The sequence below is a fragment of the Diabrotica undecimpunctata genome, chromosome 1 (genome assembly GCF_040954645.1).
Source record: "Diabrotica undecimpunctata isolate CICGRU chromosome 1, icDiaUnde3, whole genome shotgun sequence".
NCBI lineage: Eukaryota > Metazoa > Arthropoda > Insecta > Coleoptera > Chrysomelidae > Diabrotica > Diabrotica undecimpunctata.
In genome coordinates, this window is record NC_092803.1 from 110,925,156 (window position 1) to 110,946,882 (window position 21,727).

A 21,727-nucleotide genomic window follows, 5' to 3' on the forward strand; every position below is an offset into this window, starting at 1 on the left:
GGCATGCTGCATACAACGATGTAATGATTGCAGATCAATGTTTTTTTTCGGTTTTGTCAAGTAAACAAACTTCATAATTTCTTTCGCGCTATTTAAAATCAATTCCATTAAATATGATTCATTTCCCAACCATTACGTGCTTTGAACCAAAATCAAATCTGCTGCGTTGCAATATGATTTTATGTAAAAATTTATTTTATGTCAGTAATCAGTTTGAAGCCGCAAATAACGCAAGTTAAATAATCAATGAAATGATGATATTAAAGTTCTATTAAAAAAAATGGCCCGATTTTCATTGAAAGGTCCCTGATTTCAGGTATTGTTTGTATTGTATTAGTTTAACTCCTCAGATGCTTTTTTATATCTATTTAAAATTACACATTTTTCTTCAACAGTAAATTTGGTTTTTTTTGCCCTTTTTCTTAGAGGCGAAAGAGTATTTCCATCCATATTTAAAACAAACGATAATCTAACACAAACTGATTTTATTTAATATGGTGCGTTGTGTACACGGCTTCTCCCGTTCTTTAATCGCTAATTTCGCGTTATGTTGATTCACGCGGTCGTTGGTCTGCTCCTGTAGCGAATATACATTCTCTCTGCAAATCAGAGGATACCCCCTACTCTTGTTTATTTAATGAAGATATAAAATTATGTTAATGTTTTTAGTAATGATAAATCTAATATTTCGGAGATAAATTCGGAACATACGAAATCAATGTATTTCGGCTCAACTCCGCTCTAGGTGGTTGGCCAACAAAGGGTTGTCAAATAATTATATTATAAAAATCCAATACTTCAGCGGGCTGCTGAATTCTGAACTCATTCAAGAACAAGTCAAAACTCTACCCAAATAGGTTACCCCGCCCATCACGTATAAAAATTGAAAGCTACAATCATCGAGTTAGTAGCTATGGAGAGGGCATCACGTGACTAAAAACGACCTCACTTCGGCCATATTGTTTTGACACTTTTGACAGATCGTATTATGTTTATTTACGTTCGTTGTTTTTCGAATATTTTTAGTTTTATAATACTTTTATAGAAACTGTAATAATATATTGTGATAGTGCATAATAATGATTTCTTGTTCTCAACGTAGTTGCAGTGGCAGAAGCAATGTTAATAAAAAATCTTCAGAAATAACGTTCTACAGGTTAGTATACAAATATGTAAACAAAGTAATGGCCCGTACTTCAGAGAATAAATTAATAGTATTTGACTGTATTAATTTATCTTTATGTATAATATATCGTGTTTTTAGTGTTTACCGCGGGATAAATAAATCATAGTTTATTAAAAATGTATTGCACTTTGTAGATTATGATTAAATCTTCTGAATAACTAGTCATATTTTTATAGTAGTTTTAATATTATTGAGTCCGGCCATGATCCCACTGTTGCCGAGAGGGGGCATTTGGGCCTGTAGGACCCATCGCCGGCTCTTCGGGCTTCTTCCTATCCCCGGAATTGGATCGGGTATTCACCATCTTTGGTTTGTCGCTGGTAGAAAGGTTAAATACTACCGCTGTTATAAATAACAGTTCCAGTGACAAATATCTGTTATAGGTAACGGTTCCAAGGAACAGTTACAAAGTAACAGAGCAAAAATGGAAAACAGATAGGTAAAAATGATCAAAGTATTCCTTGACTTACGGAAGGAATAACTTAGTAAACAATTAAATTAAATGGTATAAAAATATAATGCAAAGAAAAAAAATGTTTCTAAGTGTTTCTTGACTTACGGAAGAAACAACTTAGGACAGAAATATAGATAAATGAAATATGTAAATGTGAGAGTAAAATATGGAAATATTTCTAAGTGTTTCTTAACTTACGGAAGAAACGACTTAGAGTAGAAAAATAAAATACTCAAAATATAAAACGAGAAATGCAAAAATGAAACAGATTATAGAAATATGTCTAAGCGTTTCTTGACTTACGGAAGAAACAACTTAGAATAGAAAATAAACAAGAGAATCAAATATAGTAAAATAAATGCACAAATATTTATAAGTGTTTCTTGACTTACGGAAGAAACGACTTATAAAAGAAATTAAGAAAAATCAAATATAGAAAAGATGTGAAAATATTGCTAAGTGTTTCTTGACTTACGGAAGAAACAACTTAGCATAAAATAGAAAATGAAAGAAACAAATGTATTAAGTATTTTCTTAACTTAAGAAAAATATCTTAGATAAAATATCGGAAATAATAATGCAACAATGATTATGCAAATATTTCTAAGAGTTCTTTGACTTACCGGAAAAGAACGGCTTAGACAAACAATTAAAATAACAAGTCAAATATTCAGAGAAATATTTCTAAGAGTTCTTTGACTTACCGGAAAGAACTACTTAGACAAAGTACAAATCAAAATATAAAATAGAAAAAAGCAAGATAAATATTTCTAAGTGTTCTTAACTTACGGAAGAACAACTTAGACACAAAATACAAGAAAAATAAACAATCAAAATAACCAATTAAAATATCAAACAATCAGTATATGAACAAATATAGATCAAAGTAATATTCTAACCTGAAAAGGTCTGAATATACAATAATGCTAAAATAAAAATGGTATATAAGAAATCAGAAATAAAACAATAACTTAGTAGGAACAATAATAGCACCGACTAGGTCTACAGTAGAAGAGGCAAGCTCGACTGATCGATGAGAGAAAATCTACCTGCTTTTATGTAAAACAAATCCTTTGTTTTACGTAGCGAAAGTGGAATTTCCCTGCATCGAATCAATTAGAAATTTGGATTTGGCCAACCTTGGAATTCCCAAGTATTTTGACCGATATCCAAATTCCTTGATGCCTCCGGACGCCTCCGGAGGACATCCCCCCCCCTCTGAAAGACCTAACGGTGCTAAAAGAAAGTTTATTGATAAAAAAATCGAAAATACATACAGTAAGAAGTTCTTATCCTAAAAAAAAACAATATAAATACAAATACAATACAAAAGATACAATACAACTACAATTCAAACTTAAGATATATCATACTTAAAATTATAGTGGTCCAGGTGGCCCAGGTGGTCCAGGTGGTCCAGGTGGTCCCGGTGGTCCAGGTGGTCCAGTTGGTTCGGGTGTTTTTTCGACCAGGCTACTTAATTCACCCGGCTGGGGCCTTACGACGTTTCAGAACACGTAGAGTTACTCGATTCGCTCTGGTGTCTGTAACGTATCGTAACAGGGCCCCGTTATCCTCAGCTGTTCTGTCAGGGCTACTTAATTCACCCTGAGGAAGATCTTACGACGTCGTGAAGATATAAGGTTACTCAGTTCACCTTGATATCTACACGTGTCGTCATAAACCTTAATCCTGCTCTGGAGGTTCGTCCCTAGGTGGAGGAGCAGCGCGGATGTCATCCACATGAATGGTCCTATTCACGTCCCGGTGCACCTCATAGGTATGATCGCCTAGGACCTTCAGGATCGTGTGTGGTCCCGTCCATGTTGGTCCGAAGTTCCCTCGGACGTGGTTCCTCACCATGACCTGCTCTCCTTCGCTGAACCTCCTGGCAGGTGGAGCGTTAGGGTTGTCAGGAACCATGTTCCTCGCGTATACCGTGGCCTTTTGAACAGCTCTGGCAACCCTTTCGTCTCGTCTGGCTGCGGTGTTTGCCAGACGATGTTCCCGCTGTGTTTCTTCTGCGCGCCGTGGAAGATAGCCTAGCAGAAGTTCAGCGGGTGTTTCCTGGGTGGCCTCGTTCCTCCGGGTCCTTAGGCTGAACATGATGTCAGCCAGGTAGGATTCCCATCTCGGGTCATTTGCAGTTTTGCATCGGGCGCGGAGTCCCTTTTTGAGCTCCTGAGCTCGGCGTTCAACCGGGTTGGCCCTCTGGTGGAAGATAGGGCTAAGTTCGGCTTTGATGTTGTGCCGTCTCAGGAATCTCTCCCATGCGTCCGTCCGAAATTGGGCTGCGTTGTCCGTAATGAGGGTGGTTGGTTTCCCCCAGCGGCCGCAGATCTCCTCTTGGAGGAACTGGATGACATCACGGCTTTTGGTGGATTGGACGCAGCGGTACTCCACCCAGTTGCTCAGGCAATCTGTTGCCAGGAGGATGTAGCGATTGCGTGTCCCTCTGGCTGGTGGGTACGGCCCTAGTATGTCGAAAGACACTCTCTCCCAGGGATTGGTAGGTTCTCTGGGCATCACAGGTGCTGCTGGCTGTCGTGGAGCGGCTTTGGTCCTCAGACAGGTTAGGCAGGACTTGACGTAGGTCCTTACATCCTTTGATAAGGTGGGCCAGTAATATATGTTTTTGATGGCACGGATGGTTTCGTCCTGTCCTGGATGGTTAGCCTCTTCCGAATCGTGGTAGACTTTCATCACGTCCGTCTGGAGGGATGGGGGTACTACCAGCGTCCTGTGATCTGGTCCAGCGTTGTAATAAACGGCGCCATCGACCAGTGAGAATTCGCTGAGGAGGTTTTCTTCGACCTCGTTCCTTGGTCCACGTTCGGAGATCTTCAGATAGCGTCTCCGAAACCGCTGCATACCATGATGGGTTTGGTGACTTCTCCGGATTTTGTCTTGGAGTGGTAAGTCGACCAAGTCGTCAATGATGGGGTTGGTATCAGAACCGTCATCGACATCTTCCATCATGCATAATAGTGGGAAGGAGTCGTCTTCCTCTGCGTCTATTGTTGGCCAGCTGAGTCTGTTCACTTCTTCGTCCTGATCAGTTTCTTCTCTCTCGGTGGTCGGATTCCTGGATAGGTGGTCAGGAAGCTCATTCACTTTCCCTGGGATGTGTACGTGGTGAAGTTGAATTCTTGGAGTACCAAGGCCCATCTGGATAGTTTGGCCTTGTCTTCCTTAAACCGGTGGAGCCACAAGAGAGCCTGACTGTCTGTGTATAGTGTGAATTTCTGATCTTGAAGGAAGTGTTTGTACTTCTTGAGTGCCCAAACTAATGCGAGGCACTCCTTCTCGTTGATGTGGTAACGAGTTTCAGCTGGCTTCAACTTTGTGGAGGCATAGGCAATGACTTTCTTGTCATCTTGGGTCCCTTGGAAGAGGACTGCGCCCATGCCGACGTCAGAGGCATCCGTCTGGAGGCAGAAAGGTCTGGATGCGTCTGGTCTGTGGAGTAGGAGATCTCCCTCGATTTCGGTCTTGAGATGTTGGAAGGCGGCATCTGCGGCATCAGTCCAATGTAGACGTCTCTTGTTGCCCTTGGTGAGGTCCGTCAAAGCCGTGATGATGTCAGCGAATCGAGGGATGAAATCCCTCAACCAGTTGGCGGTCCCGATGAAACTTCGTAGCTGTTTCATCGTACGTGGAGTGTCGAAGCCTTTGATCTTCTCCACGTGTTTTTCCAGAGGTTGTGTGTTGGCGGAGGTGATTTTGTGCCCTAAGTATTCCAGTTCGTCTGCCGCGAATTTACACTTCTTTAGTGATGCCCATAGTCCGTGTGTCCGAAGTCTCTCTAGAACTAGGCGGAGGTGGTTCTGGTGTTGGGTCCAGTCTTCGGAGTATATGATGATGTCGTCCATATACACTTTGATGAATATATCTATGTATCCTGCGAAGACTGAAGTCACGAGCTTCTGGAACACAGCTGGTCCATTCTTCAGACCGAAGGGCATCACGGTGAACTCGTAGGCAGAACCGTCAGGCAGGCTGAAGGCTGTCTTCGGGCTGGAGTCCTTGTGTAGAGGGACTTGCCAAAATCCGCTTTTCAAATCCAAGGTGGTAAAGATTTGTGCTGTACCGATCTCTTTGATGGAATCGTGGATTGGCGGCATACTGGAGGCTTCGTCGACGGTGACGTTGTTTAGCTTCCTGTAATCCACGCAGAAACGGGGGGTGCCATCTTTCTTGGTTACAATAACCACCGGGCTATTGTAAGGAGATTTGCTGGGGCGGATGACTCCTGCGGCTAGCATCTCTCTCACCTCCTTGGCCATGATTTGTTTCTTCTGCGTGGAGTATTTGTATGGCTTCACGTTGATCGGTTGGTTATCGGTTACCTCGATGACCATCTCGGTGGCTTTGGTGGTCGGCTGGCGCAAACGGTCGTCGAATACGTCATCGTACTCTTGTATCAGTCGTTCAACTTGTTGGAAGGCGAAGGCTGGAGCTTGATGGGGTTCCAACTGTTGGGTTTTGGGTTGCTGTCTAGCTGGGTTCTTCCGTTGGTGTTCGCCGTGGAGTTTGGATGTGAGGGCTGAAAGTAAAGCGGGATCGTTGTACTTCTTCAGGAGGCGGCCTCGGAACGTGTCGTATGGCAGGTCCGTATGTGAGAATTTCTGGGCCCATTTCTTCGCATCACCATGGAGAGAATTGTCTATTAGGTAGTCAATCCATTGGTCCTCGTCGACATCGTATTTGGTGAGGAAGTTCTCTGCTTTGTTCAGGAAGTTGAGTGGATTCTCGATGTCTCGGCCTGAGAATTGGGGTGGTTTCATGTAAGTGATCCTGGGCTTCGGTGGCTCAGGTGTGTGTTGGGGCATCTGTGGTATTGTGCCTTGGGTAGTTGAAAGGGCCGTCATCGCTTGCATAAGTGCAGCTATGAAGTCAGCGGTTGAAGGCTGGCTTGAAGACGGTCCTGGGGTCGTGGGTTCGGATTTTTGTTGGGCGCCATGTTGCCGAGAGGGGGCATTTGGGCCTGTAGGACCCATCGCCGGCTCTTCGGGCTTCTTCCTATCCCCGGAATTGGATCGGGTATTCACCATCTTTGGTTTGTCGCTGGTAGAAAGGTTAAATACTACCGCTGTTATAAATAACAGTTCCAGTGACAAATATCTGTTATAGGTAACGGTTCCAAGGAACAGTTACAAAGTAACAGAGCAAAAATGGAAAACAGATAGGTAAAAATGATCAAAGTATTCCTTGACTTACGGAAGGAATAACTTAGTAAACAATTAAATTAAATGGTATAAAAATATAATGCAAAGAAAAAAAAATGTTTCTAAGTGTTTCTTGACTTACGGAAGAAACAACTTAGGACAGAAATATAGATAAATGAAATATGTAAATGTGAGAGTAAAATATGGAAATATTTCTAAGTGTTTCTTAACTTACGGAAGAAACGACTTAGAGTAGAAAAATAAAATACTCAAAATATAAAACGAGAAATGCAAAAATGAAACAGATTATAGAAATATGTCTAAGCGTTTCTTGACTTACGGAAGAAACAACTTAGAATAGAAAATAAACAAGAGAATCAAATATAGTAAAATAAATGCACAAATATTTATAAGTGTTTCTTGACTTACGGAAGAAACGACTTATAAAAGAAATTAAGAAAAATCAAATATAGAAAAGATGTGAAAATATTGCTAAGTGTTTCTTGACTTACGGAAGAAACAACTTAGCATAAAATAGAAAATGAAAGAAACAAATGTATTAAGTATTTTCTTAACTTAAGAAAAATATCTTAGATAAAATATCGGAAATAATAATGCAACAATGATTATGCAAATATTTCTAAGAGTTCTTTGACTTACCGGAAAAGAACGGCTTAGACAAACAATTAAAATAACAAGTCAAATATTCAGAGAAATATTTCTAAGAGTTCTTTGACTTACCGGAAAGAACTACTTAGACAAAGTACAAATCAAAATATAAAATAGAAAAAAGCAAGATAAATATTTCTAAGTGTTCTTAACTTACGGAAGAACAACTTAGACACAAAATACAAGAAAAGTAAACAATCAAAATAACCAATTAAAATATCAAACAATCAGTATATGAACAAATATAGATCAAAGTAATATTCTAACCTGAAAAGGTCTGAATATACAATAATGCTAAAATAAAAATGGTATATAAGAAATCAGAAATAAAACAATAACTTAGTAGGAACAATAATAGCACCGACTAGGTCTACAGTAGAAGAGGCAAGCTCGACTGATCGATGAGAGAAAATCTACCTGCTTTTATGTAAAACAAATCCTTTGTTTTACGTAGCGAAAGTGGAATTTCCCTGCATCGAATCAATTAGAAATTTGGATTTGGCCAACCTTGGAATTCCCAAGTATTTTGACCGATATCCAAATTCCTTGATGCCTCCGGACGCCTCCGGAGGACACCACCGCCATATTGCTATCATCGTTAGCCACGCCTACCTACGCCGTTTTTAATACACACGTTAATATGCTCATAGCTTCTCCATAGATTTTAACTCGATAGCTACAATGGTCAGTGGAAGTGTGACGTCACAACTGTCAATTGCTTTCCAAACAAAAGTTGAAATGTCCAATCTCGACTTTTTAATGTCTATAAAGTTAACATTTTGCTTCCTCTGCTGCTTTTTCTTTTAAGTATAGTGGTTTTTACAATAATACCATCATAATTCAGTGTTCTATTTCTATGAAATATAGTTTAAAAGTTTAAATTAAAGACATTATAACCTTACTTTATTGATACATGCATTTTATTGCTATTTTTATAAAACAACATGCTTTATTATTTACACAACCTTGTAAAATTGTTGTAGTAACTATTAGAATACTTAGATATTGCAAAAAGATTCTGTAAAAAAAATGAGAAAATAACGAAAAATACAAATTATCCACACTAAACAAGGTTTGTTTGGAAAGTGAAACTGACATTATGTCAATAAAATCTACGTCATCACTTCCACGGTCCATTGTCTTTACATTTCAGCAGTGTTGCCAACCGGAGGAAAATGTTCGTTATTTATTTATTTCTGTCACGTTTGATGAGAGAAATCACATGCCATGAAATTCGATCAATAACGAATTCAATAACGACATATTTCAGTTGAGTAAATTTTTCTTTATCCGTGCGTCATGATTTAAAGCATACGAAATCAGTCGGAAATTTACTCAACGCAACAGCAAGTGACAGAAAGTGGTTATGACAATCTGTGCGAATAAGGTTAACTTTAGGAAAAATTAAGGACAAAATAAAATACACCTATCATAAAATTTTCAACTGCAATATAAAGTTAGTTGTGAAAATAACTGTTTGTGTAATATAAATAATTCCAAAATGTAAAAACAGGACAAAAAATAGCAAAATAGTCAACAAACTGACAGTCACAAAAGTAAACAAACACAAAATACTTAATAACAGGCGGTAGCTGGTTTATCCTTAGTTTTATGCGTGGAAGACAATGATGCTAGATAAAAAGTATGTGTTTTATCTCGCCAGGTATTAATGACGCACGGGTAAAGATCCATGGACTCAACTGTATAAGAAGGCACAAAATGGCCTGTTGAAATATAAAAAAGTTTGGTTTTTTTACAAATATTCATATTATATTAATTTCTAGTTAAGTTAGCTGTTGTTTTTATTATACAAGAATCCTAAATTATATACAAATACGTTAATAAGTTTTATAGTATACTTTAGTTTTTGACTTAGGCCCGGTCTTTTCACCTCCGAATAAGTATTTATCGGGAGGGTAAACTGATAGATTTGCATGTAATCTGTCAGATAAACTTCCCGATAACTATTTATCTGGAGATGAAAATATCGGGCCTTAGTAGATTTTAGCTAAACATTCAGTAGATTTCCTAAATAAAATGTGGCAACGCTGTCCGGCCGCACAGTCGAATACTGTTAGTAGCTCCGTGTCACACTCAGCTCATCCAGTAATCAATGATCTACGGAAGGAGTATGTAGAACAATTTATGTAAAACACGTATTTTTACGCACCTATCACGTTTTATGCTCGAAAAATTATTTGTAAAATCGATTTACAAATAATTCTTCTTAATAAAATAGGTTTGTAATTGCTTTTTGCCGTAACGGTTTGGAAAATAAAAAATAAAATTAATAAAAAAACAAAATATAAACTCTAAAAGAATCTTAAAACTTACTTAAGTAAATCTTAAAAGAAACAAAACTTAATTTATTTCTAAAAGAAACTTAAAAGATAAAATTCTTAAAACAACTAAAAAACCTATTTAGGCACAAAATTTAATGAAGTAAGGTTCAAATAATTCACCTTAAACATCCGAACAATAGGTGAATCTATCATACAAAGAAGTTCTTGTATTTCTGAGTTGATCAGGCGTAACGTCGGCACAATGTTGGATAATTTTCGCCCTTAACTCCATTAAATTTTCGGCACGTTCAAAATTGTGCCAGCACATGTAAAGGAACGCAACCGGTGATCACCCAAAGAGCGGCAGCTAACACAGTCCTGTAGGCACATGCTACCCGCAGCCGACTAGTTCTGTCCACGCGTACCATGAACCTCCGGTAAGTTGGTATTTCTACCGCCTTACACCAGACTGTGGCCGCGTAAAGGACGACAGACTGCACCGTGAAGCGCCCTTCTCCTTTCAGATTTGGGTACACCGATATTAGGCATTATCCTCTCCAGCGCAGTCATCCTATGAATAGCTCTGCGGGTCAACCTCCTCAGATATTCCCCCCAACTCCCACCCTGGTGAAGTACTACAGCCTCCATATTATCCTCCACGAGAGAAAGATCATGCTCGCTCGTCCAATCCTCAACGAGGACACACGCACGCGTAATCCGAAGCAAGAGTTCCTCCCTGTCCCGTGTCGCCACCAGCATAGCAAGGTCATCAGCGAATGCGAAGGGGGTCACACCCTCCCCATTTTCTCAGTTTAAGACCCCGTCATATGTCTGAGTCAGGACCCTGCGGGACCCCAGCCGTTACATACACCATCACACAATTTTCCACCACTATCTTCCTCTCGGAAAGATAATCAGCGACCACACTCCTCAGATACCCAGGACAGTTCCTTGCTTCCACAGAACTCATTACGTGACCCCACTGCATTTTATTGTTACGATAAATATTATGGCGCACAAAATTGTAAATATATTATTTATAATTCTTTTCTATTCTAGTATTTTCTCCGAGCCGCTATAAAAACCAGTCTGGATTCCCGTTCATTCGAGACAATTCAGATCAATACCGCTGCGACCGGTCTTTCCCCATGTTCGAGCCAATTCATGTCTGCTTCGAGGGAATTCCAGAACTAACGGCATTTTATATTTAAAAAGGGAACTTTGCTGAGAACAGTGAGTCGAAAATAAATTATTGTATCGAATAAATTGTATAATAAAGTAATATCAATTATTGTGTTTTTAGTGAATTAGAATAAGTGTAGAAGACTGTATTAAATTAGAATAAGTGGAAATAAAGATTAAATAAACTAAGTGTTAGATCATTTTAATAATAAATAAAGACAATAAATTAGATTTAATAAAAATACAACAGTATTAAAAGTATTTCAAAAGTCAAAGAGAATCAGGATGACCCATCGATGATCAGCTCCAATTCCTCGTGCCGCCCGAAGCACATCGGTCACCATATCCACTGTACTTTTACCCTGGCAGAAACGATATTGTCTCGGAGATAGGCCTCCAGACATCACGACCACCTCGATACGTGCACCTAGCATTCTCTCATCAAACTTTTCGATACAAGGAAGAGGGCACGTGGATTCCAAACGGTCCAAACGTACAACCGCCACAGGTGGGACACCATCTAGACCGGGAGCCCTGCCAGACTTAAGCGAACTCACCACCACAGCCAATTCATCCAAAGTAAAGGGGATTCCACACTCAGCCTCGACGTCTCTCCGCACACCATGCCACCGTCCTTGTGAAAACAGTTCGGTGACTATCTCCAGCATCTGGTCCAATGGCATGTCATACAGAGCATAGGCGTCGAAGTGCTTCGTATACGTATGTGATTGTACTGGAGTAAAGGAGTGAAAGGAGTCCATTTTTGTAGTGATTTCTGAAGTAAGTTGTTGGACTAGTATCGATAAATGATATCTGATAGTTTGTTAAAGGAAATATGAAGAAAGGCCAGATGATAGTGGATGATTTATCTTGAATTTCTTATCTCCTAGCATAGTAAACATTATTTGGAATCTACTGATAGCCTAGGGTAAGGATTTGTTTGTGAACAATTTGAGTCCTAAAAAGGTTTTTCTACGTATTTCCGTGTTCGTTGTATAATTCTAAGATACGTACTTATTACGTTTTGTTTGTCCGTTTTACTTAAACTTAGGTACATGTTTTTTCTTAGAAACGTATAAGGATATTGTAAGGTCTATTTCTGGAATGACTTCGATATTCTCATTCTAGCTAACTAAGATGTGTTGTATTTTTTTTGCTTATAACACAATTTGCTGCACAAAAAGCTGGAGTTTGTCTTTATGTCGTTGATTGGATCTTATACATTGGGAGGTCAAAATTGAAAGGTATTACTTCTGAATAAGTTTAGCGTAAAATTGAAAAAGAAGAAAACTCTTGGTACTGTGAGTTGATTCATTATAAATTATAATGGCATGTTTTAGTAAATCTAGTGAACAATTTGGGTTTTAAGCTTGTGAAATCCTAAGTTTTTTAATAAGGGTAGAATGAAATCGTTCTACTGGAGAGTTTAAAGAAGAATGTTGACTATCGTAAAATGGATTTCCATTTTATTTTTAAGGTTAGCAATTCTTTAATGACTGATGAATTGAATTCGGTACCATTATCACATTCAATCTTTTTTGAATTGTAGTGTGAAAAATAGTGCCTTAACTTACTTAGTAATGAAATTTTTTATCAAGTAGCTTATAGCATTGATCATACTTGGAAAAAGAACCAAGATTGTTAAGTATAAATTTTTACTGCAGTGAAGTAGATCAATGTGTAGGATATCAAAGGGTTTTTGGCCTAATAACGGTCCTAAATTGTGGAATTTTGTAAGAATGTCGTTCGTGTTCATTTTTTTAATAGATTTCGTAATTATTTATATTTTTAACTATCAATTATAACATTTTGGTTTTATATGTGATATATTTTACACACTCAATTTGCTGATTTTTTTCTTCAATATTTTGTAGTAATGTATTACAGAATACCTAACCAAAAACCAAACGTTATCAAAAACCTACGTTATGCTGATGACACTGTTATATTGGCGTCATCACCAGAAGAACTAGTACAAATTATGAATAGGCTAGGCATGGTGAGTACGGAATATGGTTTGAAAATAAATATGCAGAAAACGAAAGTGATGATCATCGATAGAATCAGAAACAACCAAGCAGAGATAAGAAACATGGCAGGTTACGAAGTGGTCATGCAATTTATATACTTAGGCTCCGTTATTACTAACAGTGGAGGATGCGAAGATAAAATCCGTCGACGCATCACAATGGCCAGATCGGCAACAGCCAAACTCACAAAAATTTGGAAGAACACTGACATCACAAAAAACACAAAATTATGCCCTGTTCGAGCATTGATATTTCCTATCGCCACCTATGCTTCAGAAACTTGGACAATAAAAAAAGCCGATTCAAAGCGTATAATGGCATTTGAAATGCGGGTCTAATGTAGAATGTTGCGCATTACATGGAGAAGAGAAGGCATGGAGCTAATGACAGTTGAAGGTAACGTAGCGGGTAAAAGATCCGGAGGAAGATATCCAGTACGATGGTCGGACCAAATAATGAACATGATCGGTTACTCATTCTCCGAAGCAAAACAACACGCACAGGAGAGAGATAACTAGACAAAAATAGTCAAACAAATTACATGACGTCACTACATAATTACGAAGGAGAAAATATAGAGAAGGAGGATTACAGAATATTGCTTTAACTACGGACTTTATTTTTTCTCTAAAGTATTTACAGATAAATTGTCTAAATTTATGAAGTATTATCTTTGCAAATTTTTTAGTTGGTCTTAAGATGTTTTAAAATGTATTTGCTGTTTCCGTTTCCACATTTTCCGTGAGAGTTCCAATGAAGAAGTATTGTTAAAAATCTTTTTGTATATTATTTCGAATTTAGTGGATTCAGTTTTAAAGACAATATTCCGAATTCCACAAGAAACTCGTCAAAATCAATATTGTCATTTTAATATGAGGCTTCAGCACATTCTGAACTAGAAATAAAAAAAAATTAGTTGAATTCGCCTGAGAGCATCAACCACTTGATTTTCTTTGCTTTATTGTACTTTACTTAGAAATTATATTCTTCTAGCTTAAGTTTTCAGCTAGATATTTATATAAATATATACATGGTTCGGCATTAGTACCAGGAAGTCCAATTACTCATTTGTCGTAAGAGATGCGAAGAAAATTATTAGGTGAAAGTTGGAACATAGATAGGAGCATACTCTAAAAATATTTTTAAATATACAAGGCCATCCATATTGACGGGTTGAAACACACTTATCTTTTTTTTTTAACGGAATACCCAGTGTATTTTTATATTTCTGGACTCTTATCGATGTCCTCGTTTTTTCAATATAAGTTTATCAATGTTGTATGAGGTAATTTAAAAGATAATTACGTTTTTTATATTAATTTTGTAGTAAAATTAACACACTGTAGAATCGTAGAGATTTAATATCAAGAAATATATTTATGTTGCCAATTTAAACATTTATTATAAACTTAACTGTTTTTGTATTATTTTTGTTAACTAAATATTTTGTTTTAATTTTATTTGTATATTAAACGTCATGTCACTTTTAACTACTTAACTTACGTATGTTGATATTTTGTACGATATTAACAAATTAAGGATTAGTCTAGATTTTAATGTATTTTTTCACTGCCTACCAGATAAAATTTAACCTAATTTTTGTTGCAATTAATTTTTGGCACAAAAAACCACGAATAACTCACAAAATTAAGCAGTTAGGTATAGGAAATGCTTAGTAAGTAATAAAGTATCATAAAATAACATTTCATTACAATACTGAAATACAGGATGTTTCATTTAACAAAATACTCTTGCCGAGTTTCGACACACCTTGTAAACCAAAATAAATAATATCTCGCTATGTTAATAATTTTATTCAATATAGCATTCAGTAAGCTAAAGACTGGTAACTTCATTTTACTTTTAAATATTATATTTTTATCTCAACTAATTAATAATGTTACCTAAAGTCAAAATTAAATTTAACTGATAATACATTGTTGGAAGTTCATCTCATGATCTTTCTAGTTCTTTACACATCAATTTTAATGTTTTTTATTTAAGTTTTTTACAACAATTTTTATATACATGTATTATTATCACATGTTCTTTTGCTGTGCTAAGTTTGTTAATTTGTAAACTGTACCTAGTTTCAATTAATTGTTTATACAACTTTAACTCCGAATGTTCCATTATCGGAAGACTTTTTTACAAATTTAATATCATTGACTGCTACATGTCTTTTTGAGGTAACACACATGTTTTAACTTCTCTATGAATGTTTGGTTTTTTCACATTGTTCTTTTTAGATAAACTGATGATGCTTTCTAAGCAGAAAGCGAAACGTCTTCAATAAATAGATGAAGTAGCTACCTTCTTTGTCTTTTATTTCTTCACTTTGACCGAAAAACTCACCACTTTTCGAGTGTACCTTAGTTTATATATATATATATATATATATATATATATATATATATATATATATATATATATATATATTGATTTATAGTATCAGCAATCGCTCTGTAGGAAAAATATATATATGTATTATATATTATATATATATATATATATATATATATATATATACATATATATATATATTTATATACATATACACATATATATAATATATATATATATATATATATATATATATATATATATATATTTAACGTGATTATTTCGACCAAAAAACAATTTATAAATATGTTGGAAATATCGGGTATGTGGTCTTTATTAAAAAAAAATCTTTGTTTTTTCCAAAGCTCAATATTTCGCCATTTATTTAATAGCTTCATCGGGAGTAACTGTAAAAAACAAACATTTCAAAAACACTGACGTACACTTAGATTTACAATACTTACAGAAATTAAAAGATTATACACATAAATAAAATTGAATATTAAAATAACATTATTGTTGATGAAACTGTACATTTAATAAAATGCATGTTAAAATTTAAAATATCTTTGAGCACGTTCGTTGACAATAAATAAGATGGAACAAGTAAAAATTATTTCAAAATGCAAAAAATGACAATGTAAGCAAACATTAGAGGAATAGTATTTCTTTAATTAATCATTAAGGCTAATAGTTAGTATGATTAATCATTAAGGTGAGTGTAGTTTTAAATTTTGTTTAATATATTGCAATATATGTTGCTTAATTGCCCCGTGTCTGTTTTATCATTTAAAGTTTGTTTATTTTTAACAAATTATCATCAACAATGGACATTACCCTGTTTTTCATACCCAATACTGTATTATAGTTTTGACGAGCGGTGTGGTTTGAAAAGTAATTCATATACCTTCCCGATGCTGTTGGCTTATTGTACCAATCCAATGTCAGAATATTGTCATTTGTTCTTATTACCTTTGTGTCTAAAAATGGTATACTAAGATCTGTCTCGGTTTGAATTGTGAACTGAAGATGTTCATTAAATGAATTAAAAATGTTTAATGTGGTATTGATGTGATAATATGGAACTGCACATATGATGTCATCGACATATTTATATATAAATGGTAATTCGAAAGGTAATTGTGTGATCACATTGTCTAAGAGATGATCAATTACAATAGTAGCAAGGATGGGACTAATCGGGGAACCCATAGGTGTTCCAAAAATTTGGGAGTAAAATTTTTCATTGAAACTGAAATAAGTGTTCATTAAAAATGAACCTGAGAATTAGTAAAAAATTACCTTTAGATAATGTCGTGTAGTCTTTTATAAGGTTCCAATTTGATTCTATAATGTCCGTGACCATATTTAATGGAATGTTTGTAAATAAAGAAACCACATCCAAAGAAATCAAAACATAATCTTTTGGTAACCGCATTCCCCTAACAGCATCGACAAAGGTAAATGTGTCCTTAGAATTATAAGTATTGCGATATTCAAAGACATCATTTAATATATCAGCAAGAAATTTAGAAATGTTGTACGCAGTGGACTTTAAAGAACTTACAATAGGCCTGAGAGGAACGTCCAATTTATGGATTTTAGGCAAACAATAAAGTTTAGGAGAACATGAGTCATAGATTGTTAACTTTTTGCAAATTGTTCAGTAAGTTGATGTTGGTTTTTTAATGTTTGTTGGTTTTAAGGTAATAAGAACAAATGACAATATTCTGACATTGGATTGGTACCAAAAGCCAACAGCATCGGGAAGGTATGTATATGAATTACTTTTCAAACCACACCACTCGTCAAAAATATAATACAGTATTGGGTATGAAAAACAGGGTAATGTCCATTGTTGATGATAATTTGTTACAAAAAAATCTGGACATATTATACAAATTTTTTCTAAACAACGGCTATCCTAAACATATTTTAAAAAAACTCATTTACAGCAGTAATTTCTATGATGGTCCTGTCCTTGACTCTAACAATGAGTCAATCAAATACAAAAAACTCCCCTTCATTAACGGCCTAACTCAGTCTGTCGTATCCATATTTAAAGATGTTTCCAATATTAATATAGCTAAATGCAATACCATAAATAGCAAACAACTTTTTTCTAAAATTAAAGACCCAGTACCAACCTTATATAGGAGTAATGTGGTATATGAAATACCGTGTCTAAGATGTGAAAAAAGCTACATTGGCCATACATCGCAGTGGCTAAAACAACGTATCACACAGCATAAAAGTGATTGCCGCTTGGGAAAAAATTCTTGCGCAGTTGTCGAGCACTACAAAAACACCGGTCATCTGTTAGACTACAACAATGCTCGTATTTTGGCACAGAGTGAAAATTACAAAAGTAGGTTATTTTTGGAGATGTACCACATTAACAAAAATAAACAAACTTTAAATTATAAAACAGACACGGGGCAATTAAGCAACATATATTGCAATATATTAAACAAAATTTAAAACTACACTCACCTTAATGATTAATCATACTAACTAGCCTTAATGATTAATTAAAGAAATACTATTCCTCTAATGTTTTCTTACATTGTCAGTTTTTGCATTTTGAAATAATTTTTACTTGTTCCATCTTATTTATTGTCAACGAACGTGCTCAAAGATATTTTAAATTTTAATATGCATTTTATTAAATGTACAGTTTCATCAACAATAATGTTATTTTAATATTCAATTTTATTTATGTGTATAATCTTTTAATTTCTGTAAGTATTGTAAATCTAAGTGTACGTCAGTGTTTTTGAAATGTTTGTTTTTTACAGTTACTCCCGATGAAGCTATTAAATAAATGGCGAAATATTGAGCTTTAGAAAAAACAAAGATTTTTTTTTAATATAGACCACATACCCGATATCTCCAACATATTTATATATATATATATATATATATATATATATATATATATATATATATATATATATATATATAATAGTCGCTGTTTCGACGATGGTAATACACCATAACAGGCAGGCGCCACTCGAAGGAGACTACGACCTAGATGAAGAAGTGGAAGTAAGCCAAGTCCAAGAAGTACGTGACTTCATGTTTGAGGAATTAATGGGTGCATGTGGAGGTACCAGTAAAACAAGACATTGTGTTACCACTGAAGAAAAGTAAAATCTACTCGAACTTCCAAACGACTACTCACTGGCTCATACCATTTAAACCAATAATAACAGTTGCAAAACTTCAATATCGACTACCCGATCCCGGAAAAGCTTTGACACTTCAAGATGTCTCACATTATCTTTTCTTTATGGTATCAAAAGACACTGTCCATGACAAATCCATCTATCAAGATATATGAGAAATATTACTTCAATTGAGGGAGAAGATGCTGGAAAGTTTAAGACTATGCATGAGTTAAAAGAAATGACTAGAGACAGATTTCTTTGGAGACATATAATACCCGACATGACGATGACGAGGACTAAAGAGAGACCTACTGCAATCCTTAGGAAATTTTGACAACTACAATTGTCAGAGATTGCCTTTACCTAGAACAATTTGTTGGATGAAAGGCGTAGTGGTGTTGGCCTTGAAAAAGAAGAAATAAAAGACAGTATGAAGTAGGCAATTAATGTCATGTTGTTGTGTTAATATTGCAAGTTTGTTATTATTGCATATATAATATTTAAGTAACTGTAATACTGTATTCTGTATAAAATAAAAGCAAATAAAACCGAATCCAACCTATGCAAACCTCTTAAAACGGGTAGTTTTTTGGTGGTGTGACAAGAACTGTAAATATACTGTCAAACGCGCTGGTGGCGGTCGATGTAATAATTAGATGTTGTTTAGTGATGATCGAGTGCTTATGGCTTTATTATCAATCGTCGTATCTCCTGACATATTCCCCAACATATTTCACAAACCGTTCTAAAAATTGTACATCCTATTTATTCCTGCATGCCCTCCTATCGAAAACATGTGGCAACTTTTCCCTTCATTATTTTAGTAAGCTTACGTATTTCTCGAATAATTGGCCAATTTTTACTAGCTCCTTTATATTCTTTTGTGCGCACATTTGTATCAAGTCTCCCATTGACGATTACAGTGAAGACGCTAATCGAGGTTCTTGATATGTCGAGTCTCTTAACGACGTTAGTAATGCAGATGTTGATTGAGAATCTAGAATCAAATAAATAGTATCTTCCTCTTCGTTATACAATATGTTATTCTCTGTATGTACTTTAGTAGAATTTTTTCCTTTGTATTCTTCCTTGTCTATTAATTTCAATTCTACCGTGCTCTCCGGGAATTTCAAGTTCGATAAGATCTGGTTGGTCAGTCCATTTCTCCTTGAAAGTATCTATTTCTTGCTGTTTGTGCATTTATGTTTTGTCAACACCAATTTGCTTCTTTCTGGGTCTTCATTTAATTGTTTGAGCTTTTCTGATGTGACTTTTTTTCGTGATACGGCATCTACTGTAACGTTTTTAGCTCCTTTCACTTTTTTGTTTATCAGAATAACAAATTCCTTCTGTAGTAAGTAATGTCTTCACTCGGAAATACTCCATACTATTGCTTACAATTCCTTCTCTATCGTAGGATTATTAATTTCCGCCTTGTTGAGTTGATCAGTTCTTAAAATAAACTTTTCTATATTTCATTCTAGATTCCAACTAACATTTATTTATAAAATGTAACAATTTTAGGTTGAGTTTACCGAAAGTACAAGCTGAATATAGCCGCAAATGTCAAAAATATTTCGGCTTGGCAGTGTTCGCATGTTTTTATAATGCATATGTTGTATGCTATAAATATATAGGGATAAAACTTATAAAAAATACATTTTGATTATACTATTTTTTTAATTCTGCATTTTCTAATTTATATGAAGCAATATCGAGTAAATATTTGTCTCTTTCGAGATTAATTGCAAACATCTGTTGTAGTCTGGCAACTGCTGATTTGACGATTGCCAAATCTATCCTCTAATCTATAAAAGGATAATTGCTAAAAAAATTTCTAATAATTAACTACAATTAATCTACAAAGAAACAAATATTCACTCATTGTTGTTTTATATAAATCAAAAATTGCAGAATTAATATATATATATATATATATATATATGTATATATATATATATATATATATATATATATGTATATATATATATATACATACATATACAGGTATTTAGGCGGTACGCCCTTCCGGTAGGGATCTATGGAGGAGTATCACCGAGCGGCAAGCCCTTATCTCTTGCCGTACTGCTCCACCATAGGCCGATCAGACACCAGCATATTCTAGTCTAAGCCTCAGATTCATTTAGAATTTTAAACTGCTGCTTTGCCTTTTGTTTTCTGTACACCAAGCTGGTGATCGAACTCACATCCACTGAACCACTCGCAGTGAAGCGAATGAGAACCGACCGCTTGGCTATCTGTACGATTACAGAATTCATAAATAACATAATATAAACAAAATCTACTTTTCTAAAGCTTTATCTTTTTATATTTGAAGCATACATCATCTTCATTATAAAAACATGCCAACACTGCTATACCGAAATTTTTTGTTCCATGTTTTACATTTGCGGCTATAATCAGCTTGTACTTTCGGTAAACTCAAGCCAATTTTAAGTGTAACAAAAGATCTCCATACTTCAGGAGATCTATTTTATTTAGTCTATCTGGTTATTTTTCTACTCCATTGTTATAAGATAAATTCCATACGAAATTTTTCCTTTTAGATATTCTTCTACACAACTGTTGGGATTATACTACAGATTCTCAGTTTTCCGTCCACTGTTGTTCATTATAGGCCCTTAAATGATTGGTATCTTTTTTGTTCTGTTTAGTCGTTTCCTCATCTTGTAAATCGAAAGTTTGCCTACCATTAAAATAATTTTCAATTCGACTAATAAACTTCTCTCATGATTGCTGATGTTCTTACCTTGAATTTTTTTGTTTTGTCCCGAACTTCGTCGTATTTTGCAAATACTTGAATATCCCAGTTTCTTTTTAATTACTACATCTTGAACTTGACCCTATTGTAGTAATTCGTTCTTGCTTCTTATTATTTTTTTTTTTCGCTTGCCGAAGTTCTCATAAGCAAGTTTTTCAAAAATGTTCTCAAAGTCAGCCATTAATAATTTATATCTGGTTTCGTATATTGTTGTTGCAGATGAAATGTAAATTTTTAAGTTTAATTTCTACCTTAAGTGGTATTCCGAGAGATGAGATTCTTTCTCGACACGCGTAGGGAGTTCAGGGAGTACCTATAGGGCGTCATCGTTAGTCGAAGTCGCCTTCACCATCACTGTATCACTACGACTGTACACTGACATTTGTCTTTGGCATTCTAAAGAAAAAAATATTACTTGCTGTTTTGATTTCATAACCTGTCAGATGTTAATAAAAAGCATA